This window comes from Galeopterus variegatus, unplaced genomic scaffold (assembly GCF_000696425.1).
Source record: "Galeopterus variegatus unplaced genomic scaffold, G_variegatus-3.0.2 Scaffold4169, whole genome shotgun sequence".
NCBI lineage: Eukaryota > Metazoa > Chordata > Mammalia > Dermoptera > Cynocephalidae > Galeopterus > Galeopterus variegatus.
Genome location: NW_007730280.1, coordinates 129750 through 145218, shown reverse-complemented (window position 1 = coordinate 145218; position 15469 = coordinate 129750). Strand labels below are relative to the sequence as shown.

At 39.1% G+C, this 15469-nt stretch overlaps 1 long non-coding RNA gene across 1 annotated transcript in view; it reads right to left on the bottom strand.

The window, feature by feature from the left end:
• Window positions 1-578: 578 nt before the first annotated feature.
• Window positions 579-15469, bottom strand: part of LOC103602484 — a 92146-nt gene continuing 77255 nt past the window's right edge. The window contains exon 3 of the long non-coding RNA XR_551536.1: window positions 579-657. This is a non-coding gene — a long non-coding RNA (uncharacterized LOC103602484). The remainder of the gene's footprint in view (window positions 658-15469) is intronic.

The following is a 15469-nucleotide window of genomic DNA, read 5'->3' as shown; positions in this document are numbered from 1 at the left end:
CCTCCGCCTCGCTTCTAAACTGAAGTCATGGTATGTGTCTGGCTCTAACCTGTCTTCAGGTTTCTGTCCTCTGCTCCCATGCTGGTAGTATCCATTTTGCTTGTTATTTTTAGCTGGTGCTTGGCCCAAACTGCTAAGTCCTGACCATGGATGTTCCTGAAGTGACATCATGCTGCCCAGCAAGCTTCCTCATATTTCCTGTTTCATTAATGTTAAGAAATGGCTCTTTCTTTATTAACCAAATGTCAGCAGGCAGAGATTCAGCTCTCGATCCTCCATCCCTTCTCCCTCCCTAACAGAACCTTCTGAGGATGGAAGGACCTGGGGATTGCAGGCTTAGATGGAAAAAAATGTGTTCTGGTTAAGCAGCCACTCAATAAATTTTCTCTTGATGGAGTACTCCTCTGACACATAAGTTAGATTACAATGCCTTTTGCAATACATTTCATACCATCTAACAAATGTAAAATTCTGGAAATAATACTAGCTTTATTTTAAACTCCTTTTTATTTATTTATTTATCTATAAACAAACAAACAAACAAATAAATAAATAAAATAACAAGAATGAATATGTATTTACCTGGAACAAAGCTTCCCTGGACCACCTCCTTGTATGCCCACCAGCCTTCATGGATTTTTGGTGAATTCTGTTGAGCTAAAGGAAAAGCACAAGAGAAGAAAGACTAAGATAGTAGTAGAGAAGTACTGTGTCCTAGCTGTCCAAATATCCATAAAATAACCCTTTTCTACCCAAAAGTTATTCTACCACAGCATCTCCCCTCCTCCTCCTTTTTTTTCAAGTAGATCATTAACACGTAAACATATTGTCATAGATTTTTATTAGAAATATTCAGATATTTTGATTGAAGTTAAAGAGAAAGTAATTGGCTATTTAAGTTCCCTGTTACTTGTCTGGCTGTCCTCTTCTCCTACCTGCCCCCTACACACACACACACACTCGCGCGCGCGCGCGCGCACACACACACACACACACCCTGTTAGAATTGAGGGGAAAGGCAGATCCCATCCATGGGCCAGGCAAGAACTTTGTATGTGCTCCGAACCCTTGTGTTTGGAGAGGCTGGCAGTTTGCTGAAGGAGCCAAGCTAGAAGGCTAACGGGTGCAACCAGCCAGCTTTTCTTAGGTCCCAGGAAAATGAAAACAAGGAGATAAATAACCACAGTGGGAGCTTTTGATATTACAGGAAGAAATGGTAGAAGACTAAAGATATTGGGAAATATTATAGAGATCTGTGAGGTCACACTGATGTAACCTCAGAATAATCCTTGAATTTATGACAGCTGATAGGTGAATTGGGACAGTTCCATTACACCAGTATATGTGCATGCACATCCCAAAGTACAGGTGACACATAAACTTGGACTTATCCTTTTATTAATGAGACTGCATTTATATTTCAGTTCTCAATCACACTGGTGGAAAATAAGGAGATTCAACCATATTTAAATTTCCTTCTTTAAATCTTTTCTCCCCCCCCCTTTTCCCCCCCCCCCCCCAGCTTCCCTTTTCAAAGTCCTAGCCAGGAGACTCATCTGGGTTAGACAGAATGGATACAAGACAATGGGTTTAAAAGCAAGGCTTTGTTTATATGTCGAGAGGATTTGCTAAATTCCTTTAGTTCTTTTTTTTTTGTCTTTTTGTCTTTTTTCGTGACCGGCAATGGATCGCAACCCTCAGTGTCGCGCCCGTACCGGACCGGGACCGGCAACGGGATCACAACCCTCGGTGTTGCCCCCGCTCCTCGCTCAGCCAGTGAGCTGCCGGTCTGCACGTGGGATCCGAACCCTCGGCGGGAGCGCCGCCGCGCTTCCCAAGTGGCGCACTGTAGCAGTGCGCCACTGGGCCGGCCCTAAATTCCTTTAGTTCTGGATGAGCTTGGATTACTTAGCTCCAAATGTCTTCCCATAGCATTAAAATCCTTGAGACTTATAGCTCTGCAGTTGAAGGAGAGTTTATGACACAGGACAAGTAAAAGAAAAGTTCACTCTTTCTGGAACTGACAGTGGGATTAGGGGACTTTAAAAACAAATAGAAGAGGGACAAAGAACCTGTTTAAGGCTCTGGAAAGACTCTACCTTTCAAGTTTCCCAGCACAAACCTATCACATGGACACATCAAACTGCACTAAATTTCCTGGTATTCTGACTTCCCATGTGGTGTGGGTAGACTTCAGGTATTTCCACAGCCCTGGAGAAAGATCCTGAGAATGACTGAGTTGAGAGCTGGTGTATCTGCTCTGGGGCAGCAGGCAAAGGGGGAAGTGACCTCAAAGCAGAGCCTGGAAAGGTTCTGTTCAGCCAGGGAGCCAAGTGGAAGATTTAAGAGAGACTCTGGGTATTTGTAGTACCAGGAAAGGACAAGGAGATTTGAAGTCAGCCAGGAAGGAACTTTAGTCTTGCCCAAGTTGCAAAACTAGATCAAGAGTTAAATGGTTGCAAATTTTACCAAGTGGACAGAAGGCTGGAGCCAGCATTGCCACAAACTGGGAGGCCCGGGCAGGCAAAAACCCCAGGCAGCTTCCCTGCCCCACCTGCCAGCACAGAAGGCAAGAGCCAGTGCCATCTGACCAGACAGACCCAGGCAGGCAAAAACCTTGGGCAGCTCCCCACCCTGCCTGCACAGAAGGCAAGAGCCAGCACCACCAAGATTAGGGAGGCCCCACACAGCTTCCATGGAGGTGGTCCACAACAGCCACTACCAGAGCATCTACCACTGCAAGGATGGCTTACTGCCACAGTAGCAGCCACAGTCACCACAAAGGTGGCCCAATTCATGTTCAACTGCACGGACACAAGGAGAGTCACTAGAGAGGAGCCTTGAAAAAGAGGAGGAAGTCTTTCTTCCCAAAGTCCACTCCAGAGTAAGAGAAGAAGCAATCAGTCTACCAGGTGACCAGAAATCAACATAGAGATAATAGAAATACGGAAAAAAAAAAAAAAAAAAAAAAAAAGAAAGAAAAGAAGACAATGCCAAAGGGGTTTAGTAATTCTCAAGTACCAGACCCTACAGAAGAGAAACCTTGAAATGACCACAAAGGAATTCTGATAACTATCTTAAGAAAACTCAATGAAATAAGAGAAGACTCAGTTAGACAGCACAATGAAAAGAGAAAAAATATTCAGGATATCAAGGAGGAAATTTACAAACAGATTAATACCTTAAAAATGAATGTAGCAAAACTCTTGAAACTGAAAGAATCATCCAATGAAATAAAATACAAAAATGAGAGCTTAGATAGCAGATTAGAGCAAGCATAAAAAAGAATTTCTTATCTCAAAGATGGTCTTTATAAAATAATCCCAGAAGACAAAAAAAGGAAAAAAACAAATTTTTTAAAAATGGGGTAAGTCTAACAGAGCTCTCAGACAACCTTAAGCACACAAACATCTGAACCATGGGTGTTCCAGAAGGAAAGGAGAGAGATAAAGGCATTGAAAATCTATTCAATGAAATAATAATGGTAAACTTCCCAAGTATAGGGAGAGACACAGACCTTCAGATCCAGGAAGCTCAAAGATCTCCAAACAGATTCAATCCAAAAATATCCTCTACAAGAGGATAGTCATTATAAGACATTATAGTCAAACTGGCAAAGCTTAAAGAGAGAATCCTAAAAGCAGCAAGAGAAAAACATCAAGTCATTTATCAGGGAGCCCTTATCAGACTAACAGCAGACTTCTCAACTGAAACTCCATAGGTGAGGAGAAAACAGTATGATGTATTCAAAATACTAAAAGAAAAAAACTGCCAGCCAAGGATACTACATCCAGCAAGGCTATCCTTCAGAAATGAGGGAGAAATAGTGTGTTTCCCAGACAAACAAAAACTGTGGGAGTTCATCGCCACATGACCAGCCCTGCAAGGAATTCTCAAGGGAGTCCTGCATCTGTAGTCCAAAAAACAATAATCACTACCATGAATACACAAGAAAGAACAAAAACCACTGGTAAAACAAAATGCAAATGAGAAAGAAAAAGGAAACTAAATCTTCCTACTTCAAAAAACCAACAAACATTGAAGACAAAAAAATAAAGGGGGAAGAAAGGAACAAAAGATATTTAAAACAACTAAACAAAAAGTAATAAAATGCTAAGAGTAAGATAATACCTCTCAATAACAACCCTAAATGTAAATGCATTAAACTCCCCACTCAAAAGACACAGACTGACAAATTGGAATTAAAAGCTAGAACCAACTGTATCCTGTCTTCAAGAGACTCACCTCACCTGTCAAGATGCATACAGACTAATAGTGAAGGTATGGAAAAAGATATACCACACAAACGGAAACCAAAAATGAGCAGAAGCAACTATTCTTATATCAGATAGAATAGACTTTAAACCAAAAACTATAAAGAGACAAAGAAGGTCAACATATCCTATCCAGCAGGAACACATACCAATCATAAATATATATGTACCCAACACTAGAGCACCCAGCTAAATAAAGAAAATACAATTAGACCTAAAGAAAGAGATAGACTTGAGTGGGAGACCTGAACACAACAATAGTGGGAGACTTGAACACCCCTCTCTCAGCACTGGACAGATCATCTGGGCAACAAACCAGCAGAGAAACACAGGATTTAAACTACACTCCAGACCAGCTGGACCTGGCAGATATCTATAGAACATTTCATTCAACAGCTACAGAATATACATTCTTCTCATCAGGACATGGAACATTCTCCAGGATAGACTACATGTTAGGTCACAAATCAAGTCTCAACAATTTTAACAAAATCAAAATCATCTCAGGTATCTTTTTAGACCACAACAGATTAAAACTAGAAATAAATAACAAGAGAAACTCAGGACACTATACAAAAACATGGAAATTAAGCAACAGGCTTCTGAATGACTTATGGCTCCAAGAAGAAATTAAATAGGATATCAAAAAATTTCCTGAAACCAATGAAAATATTGACACATCATACCAAAACGTGTGGGATACTGCAAAAACAGTACTAAGAGGGAAGTTTATTGCAATAAATGCTTACATCAAAAAATAGCAAGATTTCAAATAAATACCTAATGCTATACCTCAAAGAACTAGAAAAACAAGAACAATCCAATCCCAATGTTTGTAGATGGAAAGACATGATTAAGATCAGAGCAAACCTAAATGATATAGAGACCCAAAAAATGATAGAAAAATGAATGAAACAAAAAGTTGGTTTTTTTAAAAGATAAAATAGACAAACCATTAGCTAGATTAACAGCAACAAAAAAGAAAGAGAGAACACCCAAGTAACAAAAATCAGAAATGAAAAAGGAGACATTAAAATACCACAGATATGCAAATAATCCTTACAGACTACTACAAATGACTGTACAGCAACAAATTTGATAATCTGGAAGAAATGGATTAATTTCTGGACACTTACAAACTACCAAGACTGAACCAAGAAGACACAGAAAGCCAGAACACACCAATAACAAGCAATGAGATTGAAGCAGTAATCAGCAGTCTTCCAACAAAGAAAAGCCCAGATAGCTTTACTGCTGAATTCTACCAAACCTTTAAAGAAGAATTAATACCAATTCTCTTTAAACTGTTCCAAAAAATTGAAAGAGAGGCCACTCTCCCAAACTCATTCTAAGAGTCCAGCATCACTTTGATACCAAAATCAGACAAGAATTCAACAAAAAAAGAAAACTAAAGGCCAATATCTTTGATGAATATAGACACAAAAAACCTCAACAAAATGCTAGCAATCAGAATACAGCAACACATCAGAAAAATTATACACCATGATCAAGTGGTATTCATCCTATGGAGTCAAGGATAGTTCAACATATGCAAGTCAATAAATGTGATACAGCACATCAAAAAAACCAAGGACAAAAACATATTATTATCTTAATAGATGCAGTAAAAGCTTTTGACAAAATTCAACATCCTATCATGATAAAGGTTCTCAGCAAATTATGTAAAGAAGGAAAGTATTTCAACCCAGTGAAAGCTGTATAGGACAAGCCCACCATCAGTAAGGCTTTTCCCTTAAGAACAGGAACAAGACAAGGATACCCACTCTCACCACTCCTATTTAACATAGTATTGGAAGTACTAGCTAGAGCAATTAGGCAAGAGAAAGAAATAAAGAGCATCCAGACTGGAAAAGATGAAGTCAAATTGTTCTTATTTGCAGATGACATGATCCTATATATAGAAAAACCTAAAGAGTCTACCAGAAAACTCTTAGAGCTGATTAACAATTTCAGTAGTGTTGCAGGACACAAAATCAATGCCCCCAAATCAGTAGCATTCATATTCTCCAATAGCAAACTAGATGAAAAAGAAATCAAAAAAGTCAGCCCACTGACTATAGTCACCAAAAAAAGAAAAAAAAAAATCCAGGAATTAATTTAACCAAGAAGGTGAAAGATCTGTACAATGAGTACTACAAACAACTACTGAAAGAAGTTAAAGAAGCCACAAAAAGGAAGAAAGACATTCCATGCTCTTGGGTCAGAAGAATCAACATTGCAAAAATGTCCATACTATTCAAAGCCAATCTACAGATTCAATGCAATCCCCATGAAAATACCAATGACATTCTTCACAGAACTAGAAAAAAACAATCTTGACATTCATATGGAATGACAAAAGACCCCAAAGCCAAAGTAATCCTGAGAAAATAAAATAAAGCCAGAGGCATAACACTACTTGACTTCAAATTATACTATAAAGCTATAGTAACCAAAACAGCATGGTACTGGCATAAAAACAGACACTTGGAACAATTGAACAGGATAAAGAACCTAGAAATCAACCCACATATTTACAGCCAACTGATCTTTGACAAAGGCACCAAGAACATACATTGGGAAAAGGACTGCCTCTTCAATAAATGGTGCTGGGAAAACTGGATATCCATTTTTACAAGAATTAATCCTAACCCATACCTCTCACCATATACTAAATCAACTCAAAGTGGATTAAAGGCTTAAATATAAGACCTGAAACTTTAAAACTCCTAGAAGAAAACAAAAAGGAAACCCTTCAGGATTTAGGACTGTGCAAAGACTTTATGAATAACAACCCAAAAGCACAGACAACAAAAGAAAAATTTAAACAAATGGGATTATATCAAACCAAAAAGCTTCTGCACAGGAAAGGAAACAATGAACAAAGTGAAAAAACAATTTATGGAATGGGAGAAAACTTTTTCAAACTATGCATCCAACAAAAGATTGATATCCAGAATGTACAAGGAACTCAAACAACTACACAGTAAAAAACAAATAAACCAATTAAAAAATGGGCAGGAGCTAAGTAGACATTTTTCGAAGGAAGACATGCATATGGCCAACAGGCACTTTACAAAATTCTCGGTGTCACTAATTATCAGGGAAATGCAAATTTAAACCCCGTTGAGATATCATCTCTTCACAGTTAGAATGGCTTTATTCAAAAGACTGAGTGGGTGGCAGACATGGAGAACAATTGCAATTTGAGGTGGTGGGCATGCTGATAGTATTGATTTGCTTGCCACATCTTGGGCACAGGTGCTTACTGTCAGCTTGGTTCCCCATGAATGTGTATAGTCAATCAAAATAAAAATAAATAAGTAAAAATATAAAAAATAAAATTAAAAAACTCCTTTAATGTTTTTTTAGAAAATGGTAACTAGGTGAGGTGATGGATATGTTAATTAGCTTGGTTATGGTGATTAGTTTACAGTGTATTTGTATGTCAAACATCAAGTTGTACACCTTAAGTATATGCAATTGCTATTTGTCAGTTTTACCTCAGTAAAGCTGGAAACAAAGTAGAAAAAAAAATTTCACCAAGTGGGTGGAAAAGGACATTTCCCTAGAGTTCAGAAAGAATTCTCTGGGCCTTGTCATTGCATGATCTACCCTCCTTCTCTCCAATTCATTGGAGGGTTATCATAGAGGAGAAAATCCCCAAATCTTAAAAATCCTTCAGATCGGACATTCCTTAAGGCGCTCAGACTCAACAGCTCTTTTTTGAAGCAAATGCTCTGTAATGCTCACCTTGACTATAGTTAAATAAAATTCATAGACAGTACAACTTACTAAAAAAACCCAACCCTGATATTTCACTAAACTTCAGCCCAGCTCTGCTAGACATGGAACATGGCTGAAGCTGGATACAATACACGTTTCTAAAAGCTCAAAAGCATTGGGGGGAGGGGAAGGGAGGATTTGGTAAAGGGACACAAAAATCAACTACATTGTATATTGATAAAATAAAATAAATAAAGAAATAAATAAAAGCTCAAAAGCATTGAAATGCAAGCATCACTTAACAGCTTTGCATCAGAGATAAACCAGGACTGGTTTTGCTTGCACAGATAGGAAATTCTGTTCTGAGTTTCATCAAAACTCATCAAGTTTTATCCAATCAGGATCACTGACTGTCATTGAACAATTTAAGCCATAAATGCAGCCTTATTTCTTTATTCTCAGAGCTAGTTATTGGGGAAGCTGCACTGTTGTATGTTTCATTACTCCAAGTAAGCATCCACTCAAAACTTGAAAATTTTGTTTTATATTAAATTTTTTACCGAAGAGTGTTACAAATTTTTTTTTTCCTTTTTGTCTTTTTTACTGACCGGTAACGGGATCGCAACCCACGGTGTCACGCCCGTACCGGGGACCGGCAACGGAATTGCAACCCTTGGTGTTGCATCCGCACCACGCTCAGCCAGTGAGCGGGAACCGGTCTCCACATGGGATCCGAACCCTCGGCGGGAGTGCCGCCGCACTCCCAAGCGGCGCACTCTCCAGTGCGCCACCGGGTCGGCCCTACAAATTTTTTTTTTTTTTTTTTTACAGTATTTATACTCATCATTTCAAAAACTCAGCATAGTGCCCTAACTATAATAAAGGAGAAAGAAAAGAAATGTAACTTACAATAACATATATAGATACCAGTGTTGCAATGCTTGAGCATGATACACTAGAACAGAGATTGGCAAACTAGTGCCTGCTAGCCGGATATGGCCCACTGTCTGTTTTTGTACCACGCAAGTGCTAAGAATAGTTTCACATTTTTAAATGATTAAAAAAACCAAAGAAGAATATTATCTTGTGATGTGAAAATTATCAGTTTTATTGGCATATGAAAATGTCCATTTATTTACATATTGTCTATGGCTGCATTCTCACTACAATGACAGAGTCAAAAAGTTGTGAAAGAGACCATTTGGCCCCCAAAGCCTAAATGTTTCCTCAATGGCTCTTTACTGAAACGGTTCTTGACAACTAATTTATACACATAATCTCAAAAAGAGAAACAATCAATATAATAAATGTAATGCTTTAACTGTAATATAAGGCAGCAATACAAGGAACATAGTTTATAATAAAACACTACATACTTCAACATGTAAGTACTTGGGCATGATGTACCTGAAGATAAAATGAAGTTGGAGGCTTGATTGAAACAGGTGCAAATAACACTACTGTACTGGCGATTCCAGAATCCATGAGTGATGTTGACCTTAGTGCTGTGATTTTCCAGAACAGTGAACAATTCTTGGCAAAATTCAGAACAAAATGAAGAACCACCTTCTCTGGATTTACATGGTACTTGTGTTGCTGAAGAAGAGGGTATATTAAAACTTTGTAAGAGATGCTCTGTGTTCACATGTAAAATTGAATTTGATTGTAGGCTTGGATAAATCAAACTCTTTTTACTCACTTGGATGTTTGCTAGGACATACGATAATTTATCATTGTTTGGAACTAGCTAATGTATTGCAGAGCATATAGCACCTATGCTCCCCTTCAATTGATGCTAATTGCAACCTTTTTTATTATAACAATCTCAAGAGCCCTCACCCATTTCCAAAATATTCCCCAAGGAACGATGGCACCCCTGTTTGACAGTCTCTGACCTAAAGTTACTATTTAAGGCCCTATTTATACATGCTAAATGAGATAGAGGAAAACACTACATTGAACACTAATCAGAAATAGTGTATTGTCTAAATAGATAAAAGATACACACATCATCTTCTTCTATATATCTGAATGGTAATGTCCTGTCGAGTACAATTGCTACCCCATTAAATACTCAAAATTTTTTTCTACTCTTCCCTACCATTCTACCATATCCTTAAGAAACTCTCATTTCTAAAAAGGATAAAGCGGTGAGGAAAAAAGAGAAAACAAAGGTACTTGCTGTCAAGATGGCAAAAAGGGAACTCTAACTCTAATAAAATTCTAAGTAAGAGGACTAGATTTTCGGATTTTTAGGTGCATTCATATTTTCTCTCTTTCTCTATCATGTGCGTGTGACACACACACACACCTATAAGGAAGGCCTATCAGTCTGATAGAAACACCAATTTAAGAAACGAAGCCCCTGGACCCTGAATAATTAAGAGGATTGCAAAAAAAAAAAAAAAAAAAAAAAAGAGTGTTGTTACTGACAAAAGTATCACAGAAAGCCTCTGTTCCATCAAGAAAGTCGCAAAACACTTTACACTCTCTTCATCTCCAATCTGCTTCTTCAGCTATCCCATCCATTTGGAGGTAGGATTATATAAGGTTTTAGCAGGTGACAGGATGATCAGACTATCTGAATAAAGCCTATCATAATGGAAGAATTGCAAAGTTCCTGCTAGCATTCCGTGACATTCATTGTGAAGAGCCAAATTCAACCTCCAAAAATCAATCAGCCTGAGTAGAGCCCATTTGATATCTGTCAATTACAAAATACAATAGCTGCAGGCTAGAGTTGAAGAAAATGATGGTGTTTTAGGTAATACCTTTTCAAATGCCCTTGGATGCTCAGTCTGGCCTCATACTGTTTGGCAACTTAGAAAGACAGGATGGCACATTTAAAAGGTACCTCATTTACAGCTCTGCTACGGTACTACAAGAGGCTTATTTTAGAGGAAGCACCAAGAGAAATACAGGATTCCGATTTTAACGCCTCCCACCAGATCTTTGGCAGTCATCTTGTTGTTTACATCTGATTTCAAGTGAGTGGAGAGCTGATTGAGAATTCCTCAGAGAAAGCAGGTAAACAGAGAGATGCCTTAGTTTCTGCAGCGTTCTCTGCTTCTCTTGCCTGTGAATCAGAATTTCTTTACTTATCATGCAACCAGCCCCTGGGAAAAATCCAGGTGTCTAATCAAAAAACCTGTGCTGACAATAAAAGCTGTCATCACTGCCAGACAAGGAAATATACATAGCAAGAGAAAACATATTTAAATTTTATTCTCCTTTTTTTCATTGTGGCAGTTTAAGGACTTTTGAGTCGCAAAAGAAAACTCAGACTCTCAGGATATTGTAAGAGACACAGAGTTCATTGATTGGTTTAACTGCTTTTTGTACAAATGAGGAAACTGAGGCATAGAGAAGGGATGTCTTTTATAAACGCACAGGGTCTTAAAACATGAGTTAAGAAACTTTCTGAAAAGGGGCAGATAATAAATAATTTAGGCTGTGAAGGCCGTATTGTCTCTGTCCCAACTAGTCAACTTTGCTACTGTAGCACAAAGCAGCCATACACAATACAAATGGGCGTGGCTGTGTGCTGATACGTTTTTGTCCTGTTTTCCATTTTATTTCTTTCCTAATAAAATTTTCTTCACAAAAACAGAGAGCTGGGGGCCGGCCCGGTGGCACACTGCACTAGTGCGCCGCTTGAGAAGCGCGGCGGCGCTCCCGCCGAGGGTTCGGATCCCACATACAGACCGGTTCCCGCTCACTGGCTGAGCGAGGCGCGGGGGCAACACTGAGGGTTGCGATGCCGTTGCCAGACACGGAAAAAAGACAAAAAAAAAAAAACAAAAAAAACAGAGAGCTGGATTTAGTCTGTAGGCCATAGTTTGCTGACTTCTTAGGGCTAGAAAGAATTGTTATCTAGTTCTGCTTCCTATACAAATGTCCAAATGTAAACTACTTTAAAGAAAATCAGAAAGAATTTTGAAATATATGGGTTTCTAATTGTAATGCACATGGTATGAGATCAATATTCACTGCAGAAAGTGTGTGTAATGCTAAATCTTTTGCAGATTTTCTGAAATTGATCACCAGAGTCTTTATAAAATTTAATGTTCATTCCCCAACCCATTTCCGCTGGGTTAAACTATCAAAGTCGGAGGGGCCTCATATGAACAAGGCCATAACCCCATGCTGGGCTTTCCAAACCCATCAAAAGGGATCTGAATGATTCCCCGATCCCCCATAAAAATAAAAATTCTCTCCACAAGTCCATAACACAGTTTCTGGATGACTTCTAGAACTTCATCTGTTTCCATAAACAAAGCATTACGTTTTCACATGCTAATTCTTTCATATCATTCAGAGGTTAACTTTAATAACTCTATTTATATATTTTTTCAATTCCTATCATTCCTTATTATTAGTTTCAATCCCTATCATTAGTTGTAAGACAAAGTCCACTGCTCCAATCTTAGTAACTTAACTCAGGTTCAGAGAAAACCACAACCGCAAAATGTCTCTACATGGAAATTATAGTGGTCCCTCGACCTGGTGGAAAACAAGATTCAAGAGCAACACTGTAGACTGCAAAGGTGAGGTGGGGAAGGAAGTAGTGCAAGAGGGAGCAGAGAAGACCTCAGGACCCAGTGGCCGAAGAGAGATTACTCTAATGAAACTACACCATCAATCAAAACACACCAAACCCTAAGCATGCACATTGCACAAAAGAGCTTCCAAGTTCTGGGTCGGTACCATTATACCTGGACCAGGTGGTTTATGACTAGCAAAGGTGAAGCCAAGTATATGGGAGATGCAGTTACAGACACATGTGGCTGTGGTTATTCGGTCTTAATGTGATAGTAGGAGCCCTGCACAGTTGATTCCCTGAGAAATTGCTTTTCTTTGCCTGAGGAGGTAACTCAAGAAAGGAGGTGGTAAGTCTATTGACCAAGAGAACACCAGATGGAGGAAGGCAAAAATGTCCTTCTAACATTAAGAGCATGAGGCAAAGTAGCATATCTCCAGGACATCACTCTTTTTACTTTAATGGCTAATTCTGCCTCCTACAAGGAAAACAGGTCAACACTGAGAAGAGCATGGATAACCAGAGGAAATGTAACAACCTCCCCAGTGTGCTGCCTGGTGCCTGCTGGACTGACAGGGATAATGCCTTGCCTCAAGTGCTTGACTTTTACACAGCCTGGTAGGTATTTCCCTGCATCGTGCACCCTCAGTATTATGTGTTCTCCTACAGTAAGCATTTAGAGAGTGCTCCACACTTTATCTGTTTCCATGGCATTCTTTCACAATGAACTGTAACTTTCTTGAGGTCAGAGAATGTGTCTTCTTTTAAAATCCCACAATATGGGATATATATAATATTCCATAAACAAAATGCAAAGCTTAGTACTTAATAGGTGCCCAATAAACATCAGGTGAATGTATGATAAGTTCTGTAGTGAAGTTGTACATTACACAAACTTGCAGTCCAGCTTGCACAATCCTTGGGAGGTTTTAGTCTATATCCAAAGACTTGTTGTTGTGATGCATGTATTTGTGGTCAGTGGGAATGTGGACAAGAGTGTTTTTAAGTTGGTTGACAGGCCCATGCTTACCTGACAGATGGAAGAGCACCAGGAGCTGACATCCTGCCTGGGGAAATTAAAGCCATAGCAAACCCACTTTTATTTATCTCCATGTGTTTTATTTAAAAGCAAAGGAGTTGGGGGGGGGAGTGCCATAGCTGAGACTACTTACATCTCTGTCATGTTTTACTTTTTCTGAATTTGTGAGATAAGGATGAAATTCATTTTTATCTTTCTACCGTGTGACCCTCCACCCCCACTTACCATTAAAAACTAGACAGAACACTCAGATTATCAAATATTACCCCAGCTAACTAGGTGACAAAGTGACTTTTCTTAGCAGAGAAGATGGATTGATCTAGAATCACCTTGCACCCTGGACTAGACCCAAGTAAGCTGATGCCAAAATTATATTTACATTGGGAGATAAGGAAAGAAAAAGATTGGTAATGGGGCAGACTGCATTACTTTCACCTAAAAAGCTTTGCGTGAGATCAAAGTTAAGAGTCTCAAAGGAAACTAGAGTTAAAAATCAACAAGAGAAAATTCCCTAACATGGCTGGTCCTTAGCCTGTTTTTCTAGAATTTCTGCAATGTGCATTTGCCACATATTCCAATATCATTTTTCATAATGTTTACAAAATTTATTCTACTTGCTGTCCCTAAGTATGCCATGTGTATTACTGTCAGAACATATTCTCTCTACCCTTTTATTCTCTCCTGGAATTCCTTCTTTATCTACTTCTTAACTTGTCTTGCTCAATTCTCAGAGTCTCACCAATTCCCACTCTTTTCAAGAAACCTCTACTGATCATTCCAACTCCCCTGTAGTCCCTCACTTCCTGGAATTTCAGAACGTTAGTGTCTATTCCTCATTTGTCACTCTCACTAATTCAACAAACATTTATTGAGTACCTATGACTGTCAGGCAGTATTCTAAGCATTGAAGATCCAGAGTGTCTGTTTTCTAAGTAGTTACAGTTCACTGGAGAGAGAAGGAAAAAAGCAAAAAACTGAATTAAAATATAGAGAGAATATTGGACAGGCAAAGGTACTCTGCAGTATAATTAAAGAGGGTGAGGTAACAGAGAGTGACGGAAGGATACATTACGTGGTGTTACAGTGATGGCCTTTGAGATTGTGACACTTAACCTGAGATTTAAGTGACAAAAAAGATCTGGCCTCGTGAAGACCAGCAATCATAGGATTTCAGGTGGATTCAAAGACTCTAAGGCAGGAAGGAGTTTGGCTTTTTAAGAAACATAAAAGTGGCCATCATGGGTGGTCATAGTAGATGTGGTGGTGGGGAAGGGGAGGTTGAAGATGAGGACCCACCACGTAGGGAGTGTCCAGGAGAATGGTTTTAGCCAGGGCAGTGTCGTCGGTGCAGATAGAACGTTGTATGTTTTAGAGGAAGAGTGAATCGCACCTGCTAATGAATTGAATGAGGGACGTTAAAGACCGTACATCAAAGACAACTCTCACCATTTCTGGCCTGAGTGACTAGATATTGGCAGTTCCTGAGCTGACAGGGAGACTGGGGAGGAAGAGCTTTGGGGCATAAAGTGAAGTCCAGAGTTCTGTCTGAGATGGCTGGTGAGCATCTACCGGCAGATGTCAAGTCTGCAGTTGCATATCAACTTAGCTCTGAGGAGAGGCCAACATGAGATGTACTTTTAGGACTCTTTGATGTATAGAAGACATTTAGAGTCTAGAAGAGGTTACCAAAAAGAATATGAAAATATAGGGCCGAGCCCGTGGCGCACTCGGGAGAGTGCGGTGCTGGGAGCGCAGCAGCGCTCCAGCCGCAGGTTCGGATCCTATATAGGGATGGCCAGTGCGCTCACTGACTGAGCGCGGTGCGGCCAGTCTCAAAAAAAAAAAAAAAAAAAAAAAAAAAAAAAAAAAAAAAAAAAGGGGACCAAAAAA